Source organism: Tachyglossus aculeatus, chromosome 16 (assembly GCF_015852505.1).
Source record: "Tachyglossus aculeatus isolate mTacAcu1 chromosome 16, mTacAcu1.pri, whole genome shotgun sequence".
Taxonomy (NCBI): Eukaryota; Metazoa; Chordata; class Mammalia; order Monotremata; family Tachyglossidae; genus Tachyglossus; species Tachyglossus aculeatus.
In genome coordinates, this window is record NC_052081.1 from 1,365,280 (window position 1) to 1,390,228 (window position 24,949).

At 51.2% G+C, this 24,949-nt stretch overlaps 1 protein-coding gene across 2 annotated transcripts in view; it reads left to right on the forward strand.

Moving 5' to 3' along the window:
* Nucleotides 1-3,740: 3,740 nt before the first annotated feature.
* DDR2 (discoidin domain receptor tyrosine kinase 2) overlaps nucleotides 3,741-24,949 on the forward strand; it is a 52,063-nt gene continuing 30,854 nt past the window's right edge. Inside the window, exons 1-2 of one of the 2 annotated variants that reach the window (XM_038757988.1) lie at nucleotides 3,741-3,817; nucleotides 17,753-17,905. The gene's annotated coding sequence lies outside the window, so the exon portion shown is untranslated. The remainder of the gene's footprint in view (nucleotides 3,818-17,752; nucleotides 17,906-24,949) is intronic. The other variant, XM_038757989.1, reaches the window with a different exon arrangement.

Here is a 24,949-nt window from a genome sequence, read left to right on the forward strand (position 1 = left end):
GGGAGACAGACAACAAAACAAAACATATTAACAAAATAAACAGAATAGTAAATATGTGCAAGTAAAATAGAATAATAACTACGTACAAACATATACAGGTGCTGTGGGGAGGAGAAGGAGGTAGGGCGGGGGAGATGAGGGGGAGAGGAAGGAGGGGCTCAGTGTGGGAAGGCCTCCTGGAGGGGGTGAGCTCTCAGTAGGGCTTTGAAGGGATGAAGAGAGCTAGCTTGGCGGGTGTGCGGAGGGAGAGCATTCTGGGCCAGGGGGAGGATGTGGGCCGAGGGTCGACTGTGGGATGGGTGAGAACGAGGCACAGTGAGGAGGGGAGCGGAGGGTGCGGGCTGGGTTGGAGAAGGAAAGAAGGGAGGTGAGGTAGGAGGGGGTGAGGTGATGGACAGCCTTGAAGCCGAGAGTGAGGAGTTTTTGCCTGATGCGTAGGTTGATTGGTAGCCACTGGAGAGTTTTGAGGAGGGGAGTAACATGCCCGGAGCGTTTCTGCACAAAGATGATCCGGGTAGCAGCATGAAGTATAGATTGAAGTGGGGAGAGACAGGAGCATCGGAGATCGGAGAGGAGGCTGATGCAGTAATCCAGTCGGGACAGGATGAGAGATTGAACCAGCAGGGTAGCGGTTTGGATGGAGAGGAAAGGGCGGATCTTGGCGTTGTTGTGGAGGTGAGACTGGCAGGTTGTCAGCTGTGTGACTTTGGGCAAGTCACTTCACTTCTCTGGGCCTCAGTGGCCTCATCTGTAAAATGGGGATTAAGACTGTGAACCCCCTGTGGGGCAACCTGATCACCTTGTAGCTTCCCCAGCGCTTAGAACAGTGCTTTGCACATAGTATTTAATAAATTTTATTATTATTATTATTATTATTTTATTATTATTATATTATCATCCCCTGGGTGAGAAATGGCAGTGAGACAAAAGCTACCGTCCGTTGCGCCTCCTGGTGGCAGACCCTGGGAGGAGGTTTTTTTTTTGTAATTTAATGGTATTTATTAAGTGCTTACTATGTGCCAAGCACTGTTGTAAGCGCTGGGGTAGATACACCCTAATCAGTTTGACCCAATCTCTGTCCCACAAAGGGCTCACAGCCTTAACCCCCATTTTCCAGATGAGGTAACCGAGGCCCAGAGAAATGAAGTGACTCGCCCAGGGTCACATAGCAGGTAAGTGGTGGAGCAGGGATTAGAACCCAGGTCCTGCTGACCACCAGGTCACGCTGCTTCTCTTTGCCCACCGGACGGGCCACAGGGTGACCAGCGGGTGGTTCACGCGGAATCCCCGGGGCTGGAGCACAGAACTGGTCGAGTTTCAGCATTTTTGCGTCCACGTGGACACTTGGAGGTAGAGCTACAGGTGAGTGAGTTCATATGTGTGCAGGCTGAAGGTGTTGAGAAGCAGCATGGCTCAGTGGAAAGAGCCCGGGCTCGGGAGTCAGAGGTCATGGGTTCAAATCCCGGCTCTGCCAATTGTCAGCTGTGGGACTTTGGACAAGTCACTTCACTTCTCTGGGCCTCAGTTCCCTCATCTGTAAAATGGGGATTAAGACTGTGAGCCCCCTGTGGGACAACCTGATCACCTTGTAACCTCCCCAGCGCTTAGAACAGTACTTTGCACATAGTAAGCGCTTAGTAAATGTCATTATTATTATTATTATTATCCTCATGGGCACTGGTGTGCCCAATGCCCCCTTGTTTCATGTGGTGGCCACAGTGTCCCCTGCCCTTTTCATTTCTCCCTCTCGGGGTCCCGCTCTCCCCCGTCTCCCTGCCTGGGGACGGGCCCCCTATGGCTGTGCCCCGCTGCCCGAGGTTTTTGCTTCACGGCTTCTTTTCTGTGTTTCTCCAGTCTCTGCTGCTCACCGAAGCCCCTGGACCTCGTCTTCCGGGGGCCCGAGGTGGAGTTGGGGGAGCAGGTCAAGGGAGTGGGATGGCCACACATCTGGGACACAAATTCTGGGGAAGGTCGGAAGCCTCGATTGCACCCCGGGGCCGCCCGAGGATGCCTGGCACCCTCTGGAGTGCGATGCGACCCCCTGGCATCACTGCGGGTGATGTCCAGAGAGTGGTCCCACGCCCTCCTGGCTGGGGACTGGTGTGGCCCTAGCCAAACAGATGCCCAGCACAGACCCCCACCCCTTATCCCCCACCCTGGAGGGGCAGCCCATCTGAGTGGAAGGGCTGGGCTAACAGCACCCTTCCAGAGGATGGAATATGGGCCACGGTACGAAGGGGTGTCCGCTAGCGGGGACGTCAGAGGGGGTCTTGCGGCAGAAGTATATTGGGAAAGGGGAGGGGTGCTGTTTAGCTGGGGTCATGACCCCTGGGAGCCAGAGCTAGCCCGGTGATGGCTTGGGAGGAACCCCAAGGGTAATCAATCTCCCTCCGTGGTAATAATAATAATGATGGTATTAGTTAAGCGCTTACCATGTGCCAAGCACTGTTCTAAGCACTGGGGAATTCATTCATTCAGTTGTATTTATTGAGTGCTTATTGTGTGCAGAGCACCGTACAAAGTGCTTGGAAAGTACAATACAGCAATAAAGAGAGACAATCCCTGCCCACAAGGGGCCTACAGTCTAGGGGGCGGGGGCAGGTACAGAGAAATCAGGTTGCCCCACATGGGGCTCACAGTTTGAATCCCCATTTTACAGATGAGGGAACTGAGGCCCAGAGAAGTGAAGTGGCTTGCCCAAGGTCACACAGCAGACGAGTGGTGGAGCTGGAATTAGAACCGTGGAATTAGCCCAAGCTCCTTCCACGAAGCCACGTTGCTTCTCTAAAGGGCCGGGGGGTACGTGAGGCGAGTTGTGTCCGCGGGTAAGAGCCACTGCCGGATGGGCCACCGCTGGCCGGACCCTGGGTTCTGGCATTCATTCATTCATTCAATCGTATTTATTGAGCACTTACTGTGTGCAGAGCACTGTACTAGGCACTTGGACAAATCAGCAGAGCGAAGGGAGGCGGCTGGAGGCCTTGGGCCTCCCAGTGGGGCCGGGTTTGGAAGGCCCCGGAGCCTCCTCGCTGAGTCCAGCCAGTCTTAGGCGGCCCTGACTGAGTCTGGGGGCTTCCCTGCTGGGGGGTGGCCCCCCAGCAGCCCCCTCCTCTCCGGGGCCGGAGAGCCTGGGGTGGCGATCCTGACTTGGGCGAGCCAAGCCCCGACTTTCCTGGTGCCCACACCCTTTCCCCGCGTGATCTCTGGCCCCTGGCCCAAGCGGGGGAGATGAGGGGGGGGACCCAAAAATCCGGAGTTCCCCCAGGCTGGGCCTCCTCCTCCAGGGGCTCCCCCAAACTCCGGGCTGGGCCGAGGCCGAACTCCGACACGGGGATGGGGGTGGCAGGGCTGGGGCGCGGGAGAGCCGGTCCTGGCAGGGCCTAGGGCGCCTTGAAGGCCGAAGCCTGCTTTTCCACGGGGTTTTTTTTCTTTCTTTCCTCCCTCCGAACGGGTTTGGCTGTAAAGCGGGGGTCGGGTCAGGGTCCCCAGGGCCGGCAGGGACCGCCTCCGGCCCGCAGCCCGCCCTGATTGAAGCCTCGGCCCTGGGCCTGTTCGGCCCCCTTCCCCCCCCCTTTTAATTGAAAGCAAATGTTGGAAGGAAGGGAAGGGAAGGGAGGGGAGTGGAGGGGGTGGGCCAGGGAGGAGGGAGGGAGGGGACCCAGGCATCCTCAGAATGCTCCGTTCCTCTCGGACGCATCTTGCATCAGCCTGCAGACGTCTGCGCCGCTCCGGCCGCCTCCATCCCGGGAAGCGGAAGGCGGACAGGGGGGCCGCCGCCCGGACCCCTGGCCACGGAGGGGGCTCCACCCCGCCTGCCGTGAGTGCTCTCACCCCCCCACCCCAACGTGCCCCCCAACCCACCTCCCTGGGGGTGGGGGGGGGCGGCCCGGCCACCTCCCTGAAGGAGGCGGGAGGCCGAAGGCCCGTGTCCGGGACAGGCGAAGGCCCGGCTGGCCTGGTGGGAAGGGGTTGGGGATGTGGAGGTGCGGGGAGGTGGAGTGCTGGGGGTCGGGCTCTGGACCAGTTGGGATGGCCCCGGCCGCCTACGTGAGTCGGGGAGGCGTCGTGTACATGGACTGTGTGGTGCGCCCGCCCGCCCCCGCCTTTTCGGGGTTGGGGGATGCGAGGCCTTCTTCCCTTTGTTGCCATCGTCCCCTCCTCCTCCTCTTCCTCCTCTTCCTTCTCCTCCTCCTCTTCCTCCTCCTCTTCCTCCTCTTCCTCCTCCTCCCCCCTTCGGGGAGCCGAGGCGGCCTGGGTCCAGCCTAGTTTGCAGCGAGCAGCCCCGGGGGAGCCAGCTGGATGTCCCCAGAGGACCCCAGGCCCTGCTCGGCCATTTGGAGGGAGATTCTGGGCCTAAGCGGGGTGGGTGGGGAGAGACAGACAGACAGACAGACACACAAAAACCCATTTTGCCAGTCGGTCCCCATGTCCGCCCCCCACCATCCCCCCAGTCAATCAATCAATCAATCAATCAATCGTATTTATTGAGCTCTTACTATGTGCAGAGCACTGTACTAAGCGCTTGGGAAGTACAAATTGGAAACACATAGAGACAGTCCCACTCTTCTCCTGCTGTGGGTCAGCCTTCCTCCTCCTCCGATGGTCGCCCATGGCGTTGGTCGGGGGCGAGGGGGCTCCGCCGGGCACACTCACCCCTTCCATCTCCCTGCCCAAAGGGCCGGATCGCCAGAAGGCCCGTCAATCACCCCCTTCTAGACTGTAAGCTCGTTGTGGGCAGGGAATGTATCGCTTACGTCGTCCTCTCCCGAGCACTTAGTACAGTGCTCTGCGCACAGTAAGCGCTCACTAAGTACGAAGCAGAGAAGCAGTGGGGCGAAGTGGAAAGAGCACGGACGTGGGTTCTAATCCCGGCTCCGCCACTTGTCTGCTGTGACACCCTGGGCAAGCCACGTAACTTCTCTGTGCTTCAGTTACCTCATCTGGAAAGTAGGGATTAGGACTGTGAGCCCCACGTGAGACAACCCGATCACCTTGTATCTGCCCTGGCGCTTAGAACAGTGCTTGGCGCATAGTAAGCGCTTAACAACTACCATAATTATTATTATTATTGTTGTTACGATTGACTGAGTCGTCGTCTCCCCCCGTCCCCAACCACGGACCTCCGACCCGCCCCGCAACACACAGACCAGCCCGTCGGGGGGTTTCAGCAAGCCCTCCCTTTTCCCCCCGAAAGCTGGATGGAAGGTGCCACCCCCCTGGAGTGGGAGACCTGCGTCTCTGCCCCAGCATCACCCTCCGGGGCCGACAGAGCATCTTCTGGGACAGCGGGCCCCGTGCCCCCCAAGGTCACTTTGGGCCTCGGGTGGGAAATGCATTGACCCCTTGGGTGGGAGTTGAAAGATGACTCCCTGGAATCTAGGGCTCTCCTTCCCGAGACCGTCCACGTCTCTCCCTGCCTTTCCGACAGGGATCAGAGAGGTTAAGTGACTTTCCCGAGGTCACACAGCAAGTACAGGTGGGTTTTGAGCGCGGGACTGTAGAGGCTTGCGGTCGGACCCGGCCCTTCCGAGCTCCCTCGCGAGGGCAGCTTCACTTGTTTCTGGAGCAGCTCCTGAGGCAGCGCGGAAAGAGCTCAGGGCAGGGAGTCGAGAGACCCGGGTTCTAATCCCTGTTCTGCTCCCCGGCCCGCTGGGCAACCTTAGATGAGTTGCTTGAACTCTCCGGTTCTTAATTGAGAAGCAGCATGGCCTGGTGGCCAAAGTGTTGCCAACTTGTACTTCCCAAGCGCTCAGTACAGTGCTCTGCACACAGTAAGTGCTCAATAAATTCGATTGATGATGATGATGATGTTGCCAACTTGTACTTCCCAAGCGCTTAGTACAGTGCTCTGCACACAGTAAGCTCTCAATAAATACGATTGAATGAACGAATGAAAAAGCACGGGTTGAGAGTCAGAGGATGTGGGTTCTAATCCCGGCTTCGCCACTCGTCTGCTGTGTGACCTTGGACAAGTCATTATTATTATTATTATTACTATTAATAATAATAATAATTTCCTCTTCTGCCAAATGGAGAGAATAAGACATGCCTCACTGGGACGTCATGAGGGTGCCGTGAGATGGTTGATGTGAAGGGGCTTTGGGAAGGTGGAAGGATCGTGCGGATTCAAGGTGCTGTTGATTGTTGTTGAAGGGCAGAGGGTCAGGGACTCTACGGGCTTTATCACCACCTGGCTCGAGGGTCCAAGAGAAACTGGAAGAGAAGGGCAGTGAGATTCCACAATGATGTCGGTCTGCTACAGGTTAAACTCCTCCAGGGCGGGAATCGTATTTACCCACTCTATTGTAATAATCATAATCATAATTAATATGTGCCAAGCACTGTTCTAAGCACTGGGGTAGATATAAATTGATTCATTCGTTCAATCGTATTTATTGAGCGCTTACTGTACTTCCCAAGCACTTCGTCCGGTGCTCTGCACACAGTAAGCGCTCAATAAATACGATTGAATGAATGAATGAATGAATGCAGAGCACTGGACTAAGCGCTTGGGACGTACAAGTTGGCAACGTATAGAGACGGTCCCTACCCAACAGTGAGCTCACAGTCTAGAGAGGTATTTGTTAAGCGCTTACTATGTGCCAAGCACTGGTCTAAGCGCTGGGGGGGATGCAAGGTAATCGGGTTGTCCCACGTGGGGCTCACAGTCTTAATCCCCACTTTACAGATGAGGAAATTGAGGCACAGAGAAGTGAAGTGACTTGCCCAAAGTCACACAGCTGATAAGTGGCAGAGCCGGAATTAGAACCCATGACCTCCGGCTCCCAAGCCCATGCATTTTCCACTGAGCCATGCTGCTTCTCATGTTGATCAGCTTGGACACGGTCCCTGTCCCACGGTGGGCTCACGCTCTTAGTCCCCATTTTACAGATGAGGTAATTGAGGCCCAGAGAAGTAAAATGACTTGGCCAAGGTCACACAGCAGACAGGGGGCAGAGCTGGGATTAGGTCCTTTTGACTCCGAGGCCCATGTTGTAGCCATTAGACCACGCTGCTTCTCATACTGTACTTTCCCAAGCGCTCAGTACAGTTCTCTGCACAGAGTTGAGCCTCCAGTGAATTCCATTGGTTGAGTTGAGACAGGGCTGGGGGCTCTGAATGCCTGTGTGCTGTTTTGTTTCTCTTAATAATAATAGTGGCATTTATTAAGCGCTTACTATGTGCAAAGCTCTGTTCTAAGCGCTGGAGCACTGTTCTAGGCTCTTCTCCTGGTCATTCATTCAATCGTATTTATTGAGCGCTTACTGTGTGCAGAGCACTGTACTAAGCGCTTGAGAAGTCCAAGTTGGCAACATATAGAGAGGGTCCCTACCCAACAGTGGGCTCACAGTCTAGAAGCGGGAGACAGAGAACAAAACAAAGCATATTAACAAAATAAAATAAATAGAATAAATATGTACAAATAAATAGAGTAATAAATACTTACAAACATATATACAGGTCTAGGGGCTATGCTCCTGTGGGACTGTCAAATTTATTAAGCACCTAATGAATATTCACCACTTTTCTCCCTCCTACTTAGACTGTGAGCCGCATGTGGGACAGGCACGGTGTCCGGCCTAATTAACTTGTAGCTACCCCAGTGCTTAGAACAGCTTTTGACACATAGTAAGCGCTTAAAAAATACCTTAGGAGACTCCCCACCCCCAGTGTCCCTCTGTCTCTCTTCACTTGTCTCCCAACTTCATTCCCCGGGATTCACTCCTTTGTTCCCTGCCTTCAGAGAGATCACAATCTAACGGGGAGTAGGGTTGGGATGCGGGGACGGGGGGACAGGCAGACAAAAATGATTTGAAGACAGAGAAATCTGGAGAGAGAACAAGGATAAGTGAGGCAAGACGAACTCCTGGGCGAAACCGTTGAACAGAGAACTGAATGTCCTGTTAGATCTCTCAGTATTCATTCATTTAATCGTATTTATTGAGCCCTTACTGTTCATTCGTTCATTCAATTCAATCGTATTTATTGAGCGCTTACTGAGTGCAGATCACTGGACTAAGCGCTTGGAAAGTACAAGTCGGCAACAAATAGAGACAATCCCCACCCAACAACGGGCTCACAGCCTAGAACGGGGAAGACAGACAACAAAACAAAACAAGTAGACAGGCATCGATAGCACTAATATAAATAAATAGAATTATAGATAGATACACTATTTATAGAGAAGAAGCATGGTTCAGTGGAAAGACTTTGGAGTCAGAGGTCTTGGGTTCAAATCCCGGCTCCGCCAATTGTCAGCTGTGTGACTTTGGGCAAGTCATTTAACTTCTCTGGGCCTCAGTTACCTCATCTGCAAAATGGGGATTCAGACTGTGAGTCCCCCATGGGACAACCTGATCACCTTGTACCTTCGCACTGTGCTTAGAACAGTGCTTTGCACATAGTAAGCACTTAATAAATGCCATCATTATTATTATATAGATATTCTAGAGCACTGTTTATATTGTATTATACAGAGCACTGTTCTAAGTGCTTGTGAAAGTACAATGCCACAATAAACAGTGACATTCCCTGCTCACAGTCTAGAAGAGGAGAGACAGACATCATTACAAAGAAGTAAAATCACCGAAAAATATGGAACGCTTCACGAATTTGCAAGCGTGCACGTGTGCTGAGGACAGGACTAAAGTTCTCTGCTGCTAAGGGTGGTTTGATGGGGTGAGCCCCCAACCCCTGCCCCCGAGTCTGTAGCACATATTTGTGATCTGATCTCTTGAATCTACTTTAGCCTTCAGCCCATTGTGAGCACCTAATAAATGCCATCAGCATTATTATCCCACCAAGGATGTTGGTCTTCCTTACTGACCCCCTTTCCAGTTGGGGCCCCACCGGCACTGGGTGTTACCCTCTACTGGATTTCTGACGGAGCCCACAGTGGGCCTGGGTTATATTCTACTGGACGCTCAATGGACCCCCACTGAAATTGGGTATTGTTCTTCATTGGACGTCCCTACCGTTGGCATCAGATTTGCAGGGCCTGGCCCGGAGCTGACAAGGCGATTGGCTGCCATGGGTGGGGAGTTGGGGACGGGCACAACTTCCCCAGGAGGGTGGCGGCGGGAGCTGGGCATCGGCTGAAGAGATGGGCTCAGTGCCAACTGATCAACTGCCCCTTTGGGTGGCGTGCCCTCCTCAGCTGGCTCAGTACCTTGGGTGGGTGTCTGTCCGTGGTATCATTAAATGATGTTTCTAAGCGGCGGGTGCCCTCAGAGGCTGAGGTTCGGCCCAGGCCCGATCCAGACTGGCAGGACCCAGACCTGACGACGGGGTGGAGCTGAGGATGGCAGAGTGGGGACACCTGGCAGAGTGGGCAGAGGGCACGTTGAAACCCTGTTGATTTCCGAATCCTCCCTCATGGGATGGAATTTGGCTCTGCCCCCTCATCCCAGTTCTTTAAACTCCACCCATGCCCACTAAGCAGCATGGTGTGGTGGCAACAGCACAGGCCTCGGAGTCAGGAGGTCGTGGATTCTAATCCTGGCTCTCCCACTGATCCGCTGGGTGACCTTGGGCAAGTCACAGCACTTCTCTGCGCCTCAGCCACCTCGTCTGTAAAATGGGGATTGAGGTGGTGAGTCCCATGTGGGACAGGGACTGTGTCCAACTCAATTTGTTTGTATTCACCCCAGCACTTAGAACAGTGCCTGGCACAAAGTAGGTGCTTAACAAATACCATAATAATTATTATTATTTTATTACCCGCCTGTAGAGCCCCGGACCGCTGGTCCACCCTCCCGTCTATGGTTCTGACAGGAAACGGAGCTGCCGGGCTGCTGGACCCAGGGATCCACTGTTGGGAGACAATCTGGCCAGAGGCAGCCTTAGGCACAAGTTCCCCCAGGAAAGGGGAAAACCCCCAAGGTGCAACAGCATGGCCTAATGGATAGAGCATGGGCCTAGGGGTCAGAAGGACCTTGGTTTTAATCCTGGCTCTCCACTTGCCTGCAATATGACCTTGGCAAGTCACTTCACTTCTCTGGGACTCAGTTACCTCATCTGGAAAATGGAGACTGACTGTGAGCCCATGTAGGACCTGGACTGTGTCCAACCTGATTACTTTGTATCTACCCCAGGGCTTAGTTCAGTGCCTGACACTTAGTAAGCACTTATCAAATACCATAAAAAACCACAAAAAAAAACCAAGGCCATGATACTGGGGCAGGGTGGGGACATTCCCAGCTAGAAAGGTAACTCCGATCCACCCAGTCTCCCACGCCAGGGGACCCAGGCCCAAAGATCTCTTTTCCGTGCCTCGACCCCCAAAACTTTTCTGGTTTTAGAGAGGGACTAGGTGAGGGAGTGCCCACCCTCACTGATCACTGGGGGAGATGGGAAGAAGAGACACTCCAGGATCCCATGTAGGACATGGACTATGTCCAACCTGATTAACTTGTATCTGCTTAGTACAGTGCCTGGCACACAGTAAGTCCTTAAGAAATGCCTTTTTTTTAAAAAAAAAAAAAGAGGGAATATGTGGGAGTTCTGATCAAATCCTAGCCTCCATGGCAGGATGGCCTAATCCCAACCTGTCCTTCAACCAATTAGTGTCATCTCTCACGCCCCTATCCAGTGCTAGTCACTCTACCGTGTGCCCAGAGTCCAAAAGTAAGAAAGACACAAGGCACACATCCCCTGCCCTCCAGGTGGACACACTTGTTGGGGGAAGACAGACAGGCAGTCAAAACACTGAACAGATAATAATAATGATAATAATGGTAGCATTTATTAAACGCTTACCATGTGCACAGCACTGTTCTAAGCGCTGGGGAGGTTACAAGGTGATCAGGTTGTCCCACGGGGGCCTCACAGTCTTAATCCCCATTTTACAGGTGAGGCACAGAGAAGTTAAGTGACTTGCCCAAAGTCACACAGCTGGCAATTGGCAGAGCCAGGATTTGAACCCATGACCTCTGACTCCAAAGCCCGGATGCCAAAAGCCAGGGGACGAGCAGGGTTTCATGGACTCTCCCCACCCATCAAACTTTCCATCTCTCTCCTGAGCCTCATTGGCTGTGCTCCCTAGAGCGTCTTCCGTAATTCCAATAATAATGCTAATATTAAAAAAAGTTGTATATTGGTTAAAAACAATGGGCTAGGAGAGCCGGATTCTAGACACGTGCTAGATAGCCCAGCCCTGGGTGGGGAGAGCTGGACTTCTAGACAACCCAGCACCGAGTGAGGCCAGTTGAGCCGGAGTCTACACCGGTTCTAGATAGACCAGCAGCGGGGAGAGCTGGGTTCTAGATAGTTCAGCGCCGGTGCTGTTTTCTGGCTCCGTTCTGTCCAGTTGTGTGGAGAACGGCTGGCGGGGTGGTTGTTCTTTGTTTTCTTTTTTCATTTCTCGTTCGTCGCTGTTCCCCTACCCTCTCAAGAAAGAGGGAAAGAGTCTTCCCACCCTGAGTGAGGCGATCCGAATACCGTCGTGGGCAAGGGCCTGGTGACTCCATCCTCTCTGTGGGCTGCTGGACACAGCAGGGACCCAGCGAGACCGTGGACAAGCAGCTGGACCTAGTGGAAAGAGCCCGGGGCTGGGAGTCAGAGGCTCTGAGTTCTAATCCAGGCCCCACCCCTGGTCTACTGTGTGCTCTTGGGCAAGTCACTTCACTTCTCTGGGCCTCAGTTACCTTTTCTGTAAAATCGTGTTTCCGTATCTTTTCTACCTCCTACATAGAATGTGATCCCCGTGTGACACCTGATTATCATGTATCTATCCAAAACTTCGCACAATGTTTGGCACAGAGTAAATGCTTAACAAGTATTATTATAGAATGGGGATGGCACACTGCAGACCATCCCCACTCCTACAACCACAGGTCAGCACCTATCCTGGTAGCAGTGTGGGCTGCTAAACTCTCAGGGACTCATCCGCCGCAGCCCCCACCGCCCCAAAACACTTCTGTACAGATCTTTAAATTTTACTGTTTCCACTACCTATAATTTATTATACCATCAGGCCCCCCTGCGCTAGATTTTAAGATCTTTGAGTGCCGGAATCTTGTCTACCACCTCTATCGTCCTCTCCCAAGAGCACAGTACAGTGCTCTGCACGCAGTAGACTGTGAGCAACTTGATGGCAGGCAGCATGTCTGTCAACTCTGTGGTACTCTCCCAAGTGTTTAATACAGTGTTGTGCATATAGTAGATCATATGTTCTTTGAGGGCAGGAATTGGGTCTACTACCTCCATAGTACCCTCCCAAGGGGTCCGGCCAGAGTGAGGAGTAAGCTCTCAATAAATACTGCTGGCTCAGAGCCCACCGTTGGGTAGGGACTGTCTCTATATGTTGCCAACTTGTACTTCCCAAGCGCTTAGTACAGTACTCTGCACACAGTAAGCACTCAATAAATGCGATTGATTGATTGAGAGAGTTTGGATGGCTCATTGCAAACCATCCCCACTGTTGCCAACCTAATTCCAGTGCCTGCCCAGCTAGTGATAGGGTAGACCTTTCCCCTTTCAACTTTTGGTGTCACAAGAATGGCAGTGGGCCAGAAAAGATGCCCACTGGGTCTCTGTGGGCACAGAGTGACACCCTCCCTCCCTCCCCCACTTCCCCTCCCTCCACCTTTGGGTGCAGGTTCACTAAATACAGTGCCATCAGCTCTCCTATGATAATAATAATGATGGTATTTTGTTAAGTGCTTACTACATGTCAAGCATTGTTCATTCATTCATTCAAACATTTATTGAGCGCTTACTGTGTGCAGAGCACTGTACTAACCACTTGGGAAGTACAAGTTGGCAACGTATAGAGACGGTCCCTACCCAACAATGGGCTCACAGTCTAGAAGGGGGAGACAGACACCAAAACAAAGCATGAAGACAGGTGTCAAGTCGTCAGAACAATTAGAATTAAAGCTAAATGCACATCATTAACAAAATAAATAGAATAGTAAATATGTACAAGTAAAATAGAGTCATAAATCTGTGCAAACATATATACAGGTGCTGTGGGGAGGGGAAGGAGGCAGGGCAGGGGGGATGCAGTAGATACAAGCTAATCAGGATGGATGCAATTCCTGTCCCACATGGGGCTCACGGTCTTAACCCCCATTTTACAGATGAGATCACTGAGGCCCAGAGAAGTGAAATAACTTGCCCAAGGTCACACAGCAAACAAGCGGCAGAGCTGGGATGAGAACCCAGGTCCTTCTGACTCCCAGGCATGGGCTGTAGCCACTAGGCCACACTGCGGGTTGGACTTGGCTAGGTGGAATGGCAATCTTGCAGGGACCTCCCTCTCTCTAGGGGTGGGAGTGGGGTCACTCCCCTGCAGACCGTCGTTGAAGCCTTCTGGCCAAGAAGACCCATTCCAAGCTGCAGGAGGGGGGGAGGGGGGCGGCAGGCCCGTCGGGGGCTCGAGGGAGTTGGGAAAAACCACCATCTGGGAAGACCTATTCATTCATTCATTCATTCAATCGTATTTACTGAGCGCTTACTGTGTGCAGAGCACTGTACTAAGCACTTGGGAAGTACAAGTTGGCAACATATAGAGACGGTCCCTACCCAACAGCGGGCTCACAGTCTAGAAGGGGGAGACAGACAACAAAACAAAACATATTAACAAAATAAAATAAATAGAATAAATATGTACAAATAAAATAGAGTAATAAACGCGTACAAACATATATACATCTATATAGGTGCTGTGGCTATATAGCTATATAGCCATATATAGCATATGTAGCTATATAGCTAGCTCTCTTCCTCCCTTCAAGGCCCTGCTGAGAGCTCACCTCCTCCAGGAGGCCTTCCCAGACTGAGCCCCTTCTTTCCTCTCTCCCTCGTCCCCCTCTCCATCCCCCCGTCTTACCTCCTTCCCTTCCCCACAGCACCTGTATATATGTATATATGGTTGTACATATTTATTACTCTATTTATTTATTTATTTATTTATTTATTTATTTTACTTGTACATTTCTATCCTACTTATTTTATTTTGTTGGTATGTTTGGTTCAGTTCTCTGTCTCCCCCTTTTAGACTGTGAGCCCACTGTTGGGTAGGGACTGTCTCTATGTGATGCCAATTTGTACTTCCCAAGCGCTTAGTACAGTGCTCTGCACATAGTAAGCGCTCAATAAATACGATTGATTGATTGATTGATTGATTGTGGGGAGGGGAAGGAGGTAAGGCAGAGGGGATGGGGAGGGGGAGGAGGGAGAGAGGAAGGAGGGGGCTCAGTGTGGGAAGGCCTCCTGGAGGCAGTGAGCTCTCAGTAGGGCCTTGAAGGGAGGAAGAGAGCGAGCTTGGAGGATGTGCGGAGGGAGGGCATTCCAGGCCAGGGGGAGGACGTGGGCCGGTGGTCGAAGGTGGGACAGGCGAGAACAAGGCCTAACGGTGAGGAGATTAGCGGCAGAGGAGCGGAGGGTTCGGGCTGGGCTGGAAAAGGACAGAAGGGAGGTGAGGTAGGAGGGGGCGAGGGGATGGACAGCCTGGAAGCCAAGGGTGAGGAGTTTCTTTCCGATGCGTAGGTTGATTGGTAGCCACTGGAAATTTTTGAGGACCACTGCCCGGGGGGTCTTCTCAGGCCCGAAGGGGCATGAGGAAGCGGGGGAAACCACCATGAGGGGAAGACAAGGACAGGGGCTGGGGGTAGGGTGAGCAATGATCTCTGACTGGGGAGGGGATGGAGGTGGGCTGTGGTGCTTGGGTGGGAGTCCGGTGGAGGAGGCCCAGCTCCTGAGCCCTGGGAGCATGCCCTCTAGACTGTGAGTTTGTTGTGGGCAGGGATTGTCACTCTTTACTGTTGTATTGTACTTTCCTAAGCGCTTAGTACAGTGCCCTGCACACTGTAGGCATTTAATAAATACAATTGAATGAATGAATGCCCAGTGTAAGGAGCTCCCAGCCTTCAGGGTCCAGCTCCTGGTGTGGCTCACAGGCAGGCACGGCATAAGGCTGCTTAGAGAAGCAGTGTGGCTCAGTGGGAAGAGCCCGGGCTTTGGAGTCAGAGGTCATGGGTTCGAATCCCGACTCCGCCAATTGTCAGCTGGGTGACTTTGGGCAAGTCACTTCACTTCTCTGGGCCTCAGTTCCCTCATCTTTAAAATGGGGATTAAGACTGTGAGCCCCCTGTGGAGCAACCTGATCACCTTGTAACCTCCACAGCACTTAGAACAGTGCTTTGTACATAGTAAGCGCTTAATAAATGCCATTATTATTATTAATTATTATTATTATTATTATTTAAAATGGGGATTAAGACTGTGAACCCCCTGTGGGGCAACCTGATCACCTTGTAACCTCCCCAGCCCTTAGAACGGTGCTTTGCACATAGTAAGCGCTTAATAAATGCCATTATTATTATTATTATAATGGGTAGAACACGGGTCCGGGAGCCAGAAAGTCATGGGTTCTAATCCTGGCTCTGGCACATATCTGCTGTGTGACGTTGGGCAAGTAATAAATGAGGATTAAGAGTGTGAGCCCAGTGTGGGACAGGGACTGGCTCCAACCTGATTAACTTGTACTACTCCAGTGCTTAGAACAGTTCTTGACATGTAGTAAATGCTTAACAAGTACCATAATAATAATAATAATAGTTATTATTGTTATTATTAACCCACCTACCTGCTGGCAGCCCGCTGGGTGCTGAGGCAGAGAACAGACGTCATCCTGCTCTGGGGAGGAGGAAGGTGAACCCTGAGAAGGAGCCTGCCGTCTTGCTGATGTCCCTATCAGTCATTCGTATTTATTGAGCGCTTACTGTGGGCAGAGCACTGTGCTAAGCGCTTGGGAGAAAACGGTCTAACAATAGAACAGACACATTCCCTCCCAGCAGTGAGCTTACAGTCTAGAGGGAGAGACAGACATTAATAGAAATAAGTTACAGATATTCCCCCCAATCTTACCTCCTTCCCTTCCCCACTGCACCTGTATATATGTATATATGTTTGTACATATTTATTACTCTATTTATTTATTTTACTTGTACATATCTATTCTATTTATTTTATTTTGTTAGTATGTTTGGTTTTGTTCTCTGTCTCCCCCTTTTAGACTGTGAGCCCACTGTTGGGTAGGGACTGTCTCAATATGTTGCCAACTTGGACTTCCCAAGCGCTTAGTACAGTGCTCTGCGCACAGTAAGCACTCAATAAATACGATTGATGATGATGATGATTCAATTGTATTTATTGAGCGCTCACTGTGTGCAGAGCACTGTACTAAGCACAAGTACTCTTCCCGGATGGTGGTTTTCCAGCGGCTTCTGGTGAGGACGGTTGGGCGGGGGCTTTAACCACTGCGGTAGATACGAGATAAAGCCCCTGTCCCCAAAGCGGGATATCAGTTTAAGAGCGAGGGAGAGAGATCAGCTAGTGGAATTCTTATTTTACAGGTGAAGAAACTGAGGCCCAGTGAAGTAACTTGACCAAGGACTCTCAGTAGGAAAGTGGCAGGGCCGGGATTAGGGTCCAGGACCCCTGACTCTCAGGCTCTTTCCAGTGGGCAACTCTGCTTCTCAGCAGAAAACATTTCTCCCTCCGGCCCTGGGCCGACTCTGGCCCTCGCCCCTGCCACTGCGGTCAGCGGGAGGGAGGGAAGTTCCAAGGTTAAGTGGTACCAAAGTGGCAGTAATCTCCGCAACCCACCATCCATTTCCACCACTGTCATATCTAAAGCAGTTAGTGAGCACTTACTGGGGAAGCAGCGTGGCTCAGTGGAAAGAGCCCGGGCACTGGAGTCTGAGGTCATCGGTTCAAATCCCGGCTCTGCCACTTGTCAGCTGTGTGATTTTGGACAAGTCACTTCACTTCTCTGTGCCTCAGTTACCTCATCTGTGAAATGGGGATTAAGACTGTGAGCCCCATGTGGGACAACCTGATCACCTCGTAAACTTCCCAACACTTAGAACAGTGCATGGCACATAGTAAGCACTTAATAAATGCCATTATTATCATTATTATTATTATTATATTATTACTACTGGCTGCTGGATGGGCATGTGCTGACTACTGCAGATCAGGGGACTGTACCGTATGGGGAGAAGCGCTTTGCTGGGGGCCGGGGCAGTGTAGTGGACACTGGGGTAGGTGGACATATTCATTCAATTCATTCAGTCATATTTATTGAGCACTTACTAATGTGCAAATCAATCAATCAATTGTATTTATTGAGCGCTTACTGTGCGCAGAGCACTGTACTAAGCGCTTGGGAAGTACCAGTACAAGTACAAGTACAAGTTGGCAACATATAGAGACAGTCCCTACCCAACAGTGGGCTCACAGTCTAAAAGGGGGAGACAAGAGAACAAAACCAAACATACTAACAAATAAAATAAATAGAATAGATATGTACAAGTAAGATAAATAGAGTAATAAATATGTACAAACGTATATACAGGATATATACAGTGCAAAGCACTGCACTTGGGAGAGTACAGTATAACAACAAACGGTCACAATCCTGCCCACAATGAGCTCACAGTCTAGAGGAGACAGACATTAATATAAATAAGTAAATAGATAAATAAATAACAGATATATACAATATATACAGATATAGTCAATGCCAGAGGACTGCTCTGTGTTGGTTACTGTACTGGGCGAGGGCTGAGCTGGGCATCTGCTTTGTAAGGAGTACTGTACTGAATGCTTTAGCTGGGGACCAGGCCAGTGTAATGGACATTGGCAACATTTCTGGGGCCCGATGACGGCAGGTGGCTTGTGGCCTCCGGAAAGGCCGTGGGAGAAGCTAGGAGCCAGTGCTTAGATTTCTTTCCTTCTGCAGCGGGAATTGTAAGGCCCCCGGAGTTCCTGCCCTGCCCTGGCGTGCTGACCGTGGCCCCGGGGAGGCCGCCGGCCCGTGGGCACAAGACGAGGAGGAAACGCCGCCCGGGGCCCAGAGGCGTGTGCGCTCCCGGAGGATGCTGGGTTTCCTGACGTAAGTTCGGATGCGGCCTCCGGCCTCTCTCCCCCACCCTCACCCTAGCAGTTGTCCAGTTATCTGGCTGTGGTCTGGTTGTGAGGTGGCGGTCATCTTCTGGTTGTGAGGCGGCAGTTGCTGTCCGGTTATGAGGCGGCGGTAGTGATCCTGCCATTAGGGTGGTGGTTGTGGAACAGTTGCGAGGAAGGTGGTGCTTGTGGTCTGGTGTGAGGGATGCAGCAGATGTAGTCCAGTTGTGAGGCGGTAGCGATGGTCCTGTTATGAGATGGTGGTTCTTGGCCGGTTGTGAAGGAGGCAGTGGCTGTGGTCCGGCTGTGAGGAAAGTGTTGGTTGTAGTCTGGATGGGAGGTGTCAGTGGTGGTCCTGTTTGTGAGGGGGGGTTGTGGGCCATTTGCGAGACGGCGCTGTTCATCCGGTTATGAGGTGGTGGTTGTGGTCCTGTCGTGGTCCGGTTGTGAGGCGGCGGTCATCCATTTGTGAGGGAGCTATTGTCTGGTTACTGTGCTTTTTGGAACCTGGACTGGCCTTTGGGTTGTGGGGGGATCTGTTGCCACAGCGATGGTGGGTTCACGGTGGGGGCCCAGAGGGAGAGGGAGAGAGTGGGACATCTCAGGGTGGTAATACCTCGCTTTGCCCTGTTTCTCCTGGCCTGCCCCGTGTGAACCATTGGTGGTCAGTCTAGCCAGGCCCAGTCCCCTCTGGTCAATTAATACAGGTCCCAGGAGCCCCGGTCCTCCTCTCCAGCCACCAGAATGCTCCTTCTTTGGGTCCTCAGCTTGAGTTCTTCTGATCCAGCTACTGTCCACCCTGGGCCTCTGGACCCTTGCCCTCTAATAATGACGATGGCATTTATTAAGCGCTTACTATGTGCAAAACACTGTTCTAAGGGCTGGGGAGGTTACAAAGTGATCCGGTTGTCCCACGGGGGGCTCACAGTCTTAATCCCCATTTTACAGATGAGGGGACTGAGGCACAGAGAAGTTAAGTGACTTGCCCAAAGTCACACAGCTGACTATTGGCGGAGCCGGGATTTGAACCCATGACCTCCGACTCCAAAACCCGCGCTCTTTCCACTGAGCCACGCTGCTTCTCTAGTGGCCCCCTGTCTCTCTGGCTGGTTTGCTTCCCTTAAAGTGGCTCTTGCAGACTTGTCTGAGCCCCAGACAGGGTGTAAGCACCCTTTCGGTCCTTAAAGGGGAAGAACCTTCTTTCAGCCATGCCCATTGACACACTCTCTCATGTCCTTTTAAGACCAGAGTGAGCCAGACTGGGGTTATTCTGGCTTCCTTAGCCCCTTGGTCCCTTCAGGCTGCCCCCATGCTGGTGGGTGGGTTGGTCATGAGAAGGTAGAAGGGCCAGGTGATCCAGTATGGGGGAAAGAGGGTAGGAGAGATGGAGGATCTAGCTCAGGAGAGGTGAAAATCAGGGGTGTTGGGTGGTCCCTGCAGGATTATGAGGGAGAGTCAGGGTCAGAGAGGAGAGAATCAGGGGTGTTGGATGGTTTTACTGGGTCACTGAGGGGGAGAGTCGAGGGTGTAGGATGATCTCTGCTCGGGGAGAGTCAGGGACAGAGAGGAGAGAATCAGGTTGTCAAATGATTTGTTCTGGGTCACCGAGGGAGTGTCAGGGAGGGAGAGGGGAACTTCGGGGGTGTTGGATGGTTCATGCTTGGTCACTGAGGGAGAGTCACAGATGGAGACGGAAGAGCCTGGGGTGTTGGATGTTTGTTGGTGGGTCACTAGAGGGAGAGCCAGGGGGTGTGAGGGGAAGATCCATTCCTCACCATGAGGGCAGGCATCCAGGAGACCCTGCCGGGAACAGAGTCCTGGCCTGGATGTTACCAATGGTGTTCATTCATTCATTCAATCGTATTTATTGAGCGCTTACTGTGTGTAGAACACTGTACTAAGTGCTTGGGAAGTACAAGTCGGTGTTGTTTACATTCTCGTGTTTGGGTGATATCTAAAAGCCCCAGTGGCAGGGCGTCATGGGTGGCCACAGCAGCCACTGTCTCGATGATTCCCGTCCACCAGCGAGGATTCTCTTGTCTCCCCCTGGGTCATGCTGTGGCAGTGAGGCCTAAGCACGGAGTTGGACATTCCTGACCACTGGCCGGGGTGGTGGGCTGGCCCAGGAGGGCTCCAGAACTCGGGTGGTAAAGCCTGGTTAGGGCCTCTTGTAGAGTGGCTTAGTGGAAAGAACACAGTCTTGGGAGTCAGAGGTCGTGGGTTCTAATCCCAGATCTGCCACTTATCAGCTGTGTGACTTTGGGCAAGTCACTTAACTTCTCTGTGCCTCAGTTGCCTCATCTGTAAAATGGGGATTAAGATTGTGAGCCCCACGTGGGACAACCTGATTACCTTGTATCGACTTCAGTGCTTAGAACAGTGTTTGGCACACAGTAAGCGCTTAACAAATGCCATCATTATTATTGGTGGCTTCTGTGGCCCTGCCACTGAGGGGTGGGCTGTTCTGTCCCTAGCCTCTGCCAGAGATCAATCAATCGTATTTATTGAGCTCTTACTGTGTGCAGAGCACTGTACTAAGCGCTTAAGAGATGCCGCGTTCTGGGCTTTCCCCTCAGAGAGACATGGCATTTGGGCCCATTCCCCCCACCCAGAGAGACCTGTTGTTCTGTCCCATCTCCCCACAGAGAAACGAATCCAGCATGGGGAAGGAGCTCCACAAGAAGCATAATAATAATAGTAATGATAATAATTATGGTATTTGTTAAGCACTTACAATGTGCCAAGCACTGTATTAAGCACTGGGGTGGATACAAGCAAATCGGGTTGGACATAGTCCCTGTCCCTCCTGGGGCTCAAAGTCTTAATCCCCATTTTACAGACGAGGTAACTGAGGTCCAGAGAAGTGAAGTGACTTGCCTAAGGCCACACAGCAGACATGTGGCAGAGCCGGGACTAGAACCCGGAGTGGTCTGGAGAAGCAAGAAGGGAACTGGGAAGAAGAGGAGGGAAGCGGAGGAGAGGCTCAGCAGAGCCAAGGCAACCCCCCCTTCCCGCCGTCCACCTCACCCCATATCCGGACTCACCCAACCGCCCCCAGGTCTGGGAGGAAACTCCGGATGCGAGTGGACGGTCCGTCAGTGGGGACGTGGGGAGGCGGGGCCGTGGTGGCCACGGAAGGAGAGCCGGGCCAGCCAGGCCGGCTCCCGAGCCTCGTGGAAAGAAAACATCTTTTTCAGATTTCTCATGGGGCCTGTTGGCAGCCCAGTCCTTTTGTGTTTATTTCTTGTGCGCGTGTGGTTTTTGAAGGCCGGTCCCCCTGATTGATGGTTTCTAGAGTGGAAGAGGGGAGGGGAGAAACCCCTACAGTGCTCAGAGTCTGTCTAGGGAGCAGTGTTCCCAGATCGGGTGAGTCCCTTCCTAATAATAATAATAATGATGGTATTTATTAAGCACTTATTATGTGCACAGCACTGTTCTAAGCCCTGGGGAGGTTACAAGGTGATCAGGTTGTCCCACAGGGGGCTCACAGTCTTCATCCCCATTTTTAAGATGAGGTAACTGAGGCACAGAGAAGTGAAGTGACTTGCCCAAAGTCACACAGCTAAGTGGCGGAGCCGGGATTTGAACCTATGACCTCTGACTCCAAAGCCTGTGCTCTTTCCACTGAGCCACGCTGCTTCTCTTGGGGCTCAAAGTCTTAATCCCCATTTTACAGACAAGGGGCTTCCTAGCCCCTCCACCCACACCAGGTCGGTCACCTATGCCCGGAACCCATCATTCTCTCCCCTCCACCCCCTCCCAGGGCTCCACCTTCCCAGGCTGACCCCCAAAAGGTAAAAATCCAGAGATCTTTCAATTCATCATATTTATTGAGTGTTTACTGTGTGTAGAGCATTGTACTAAGCACTTGGGAGAATATAATATATAGAGAATAATTCTATAATCTATATAGAATATTGTATATAGAGAAGCAGCGTGGCTCAGTGGAAAGAGCACGGGCTTTGGAGTCAGAGGTCATGGGTTTGAATCCCGGCTCTGCCACATGTCTGCTGTGTGACCTTGAGTAAGTCACTTAACTTCTCTGAGCCTCAGTTACCTCATCTGTAAAATGGGGATTAAGACTGTGAGCCCCATGTGGGACAACCTGATCACCTTGTATCTCCCCCAGCGCTTAGAACAGTGCTTTGCACATAGTAAGTGCTTAACAAATGCCATTATTATTATTATAATATAACAGAGTTAGTTGGTAGACGTTCCTCGCCCACAAGGAACTTACAGTCTAGAGGGTATGATGGAAATTGATATAAAGAACTAAATTATAGATATGTGCGTAATCATCAATCGTATTTATTGAGCGCTTACTGTGTGCAGAGCACTGTACTAAGCGCTTGGGAAGTACAAGTTGGCAACATATAGAGACAGTCCTTACCCAACAGTGGGCATAAATGTTTTGGGGCTGAGGGGGAGGTGAATAAAGAATACAAATTCATTCCATCATATTTATTGAGCACTTACTCTGTGCAGAGCTCTGTACTAAGCACTTGAGAGAGTGCAATATAACAATAGACACTTTCTGCCAACCATGAGCTTACAGTAGAGACAGACATTAATAGAAATAAATAAATTACAGATACGTCCAAGTGTGAGGGCGACGTAGGAGGAAGTGGGAGAAGAGGAAATGAGGGTTTAGTCCGGGAAGGCCTCTTGGCAGAGATGTGATTTTTGGTAAGGTTTTGAAGGTGGGGAGAGTGATGGTCTGTCGGAAATGAAGAGGGAGGGCGTTCCAGGCCAGAGGCAGGACGTGGGCGGTGAGAGACACAAGATTGAGGTATGGGGAGTTCGACGGCATTAGAGGAGCGTAGTATGTGGGCTGGGTTTGTAGTAGGAGAGCAGGAAAGTGAGGTACGAGGGGGCAAGGTGATTGAGTGCCTTAAAACCGATGGTGAGGAGTTTCTGTTGGATGTCCAGATGGATGGGCAACCACTGGAGTAGTCAGCTCTATTCATCATCAATCGTATTTATTGAGCGCTTACTGTGTGCAGAGCACTGTACTAAGCGCTTGGGAAGTCCAAGTTGGCAACATCTAGAGACAGTCCCTACCCAACAGTGGGCTCACAGTCTAAAAGGGGGAGACAGAGAACAAAACCAAACATACTAACAAAATAAAGTAAATAGAATAGATATGTACAAGTAAAATAGAGTAATAAATATGTACAAACATATATACATATATACAGGTGCTGTGGGGAAGGGAAGGAGGTAAGATGGGGGGATGGAGAGGGGGACGAGGGGGGAAAAGCTCTATTGCACTTTTCACTTTCGAGCTCTTAGTACAGTGCTCCGCACACAGTAAACGCTCCATAAACACAGTTGATCGTTTGATTGAGGGGTGTTCAAAACTGTTAGGGAGGAACTGGAGCCGGTTTGCGTTTTCACTCAATCAGTAGTATCAATTGGGTGCCTGCTATGTGTAGACTATTGTGCTGAGAGGTCGAGGGCATGCAGTAGCACTAATATAATAATAATAATGATGGCATTTGTTAAGCGTTTACTACGTGCAAAGCACTGTTCTAAGCGCTGGGGAGGTTACCAGGTATCAGGTTGTCCCACAGGGGGCTCAAAGTCTTCATCCCCGTTTTACAGATGAGGGAACTGAGGCACAGAGAAGTGAAGTGACTTTCATTCATTCATTCATTTAATCGTATTTATTGAGCACTTACTGTGTGCAGAGCACTGTATTAAGCACTTGGGAAGTACAAGTTGACAACATATAGAGACGGTCCCTACCCAACAAAGGGCTCACAGTCTAGAAGGGGGAGACAAACAACAAAACAAAACAAGTAAAGTCACACAGCTAAGTGGCAGAGCCAGGATTTGAACCCATGACCTCTGACTCCAAAGCCCGTGCTCTTTCCACTGAGCCACAATGCTTCTCTGCCAAAAGATACAACCCCTGCCCTTGAGAATAATAATAATAATGATGGCATTTATTAAGTGCTTACTATGTACAAAGCACTGTTCTAAGCACTGGGGAGGTTACAAGGTGATCAGGTTGTCCCAAGTTGGGCTCACAGTCTTAATCCCCATTTTACAGATGAGGGAACTGAGGCACAGAGAAGTTAAGTGACTCACCCAAAGTCACACAGCTGACAATTGGCGGAGCCGGGATTCGAACCCATGACCTCTGACTCCAAAGCCCGTGCTCTTTCCACTGCCTTCAGTTCTTGTCTTTTTTTATGGTATTTGTTAAGCGCTTACTATGTACCAGGCAGCACATTAAGCTCTGGTGTAGATACAAGCTAATCAGGGTGGACACAGTCCCTGTCCCATATTGGGCTCACAGTCCTAATTTCCTTTTTACAGATGGGGTAACTGAGGCACAGAGAATAATAATAATAATAATAATAATAATGATGATATTTGTTAAGCGCTTACTATGTGCAGAGCACTGTTCTAAGCGCTGGGGGGATACAAGGTGATCAAGTTGTCCCACGTGGGGCTCACAGTCTTAATCCCCATTTTACAGATGAGGGAACTGAGGCTCAGAGAAGTTAAGTGACTTGCCCAAGGTCACACAACAGACATGTGGCGGAGCCGGAATTCGAACCCATGACCTCTGACTCCAAAGCCCGTGCTCTTCTCCTAAATCCACGCTGCTTCTCCTAAGTGAAGTGAAGTGACTCGTCCAAGGTCACACAACAGACAAGGGGCAGAGCCAGGATTAGAACCCAGGTCTTCTGACTCCCAGGCCCAAGTTCTTTAACATTGTTATCTTGGCCTGCTGAGTGTATAATTGGGTTTTCTGGTAATTCATTCTTATTGTTCTTCCTTTGTGTTAAAACTGCCGGCCTTGTGCGGATTACCTCCTCTTTGCTCCGCTCCTTGCACTTAATAAGCACTTAACACTGAAATGATTATCTATGATTAGTAGTGGTAGTAAGCACTTATCAACCCATCAGTCCAATTTACGCAAGCGACACTGTACTAAGCACCTACTTTGAGTTAATTAGCTCATTAGCACCAGGATAAGAGACAAGACAGTCAGACCCAATCCCTGCCCCACGGCTCCCAA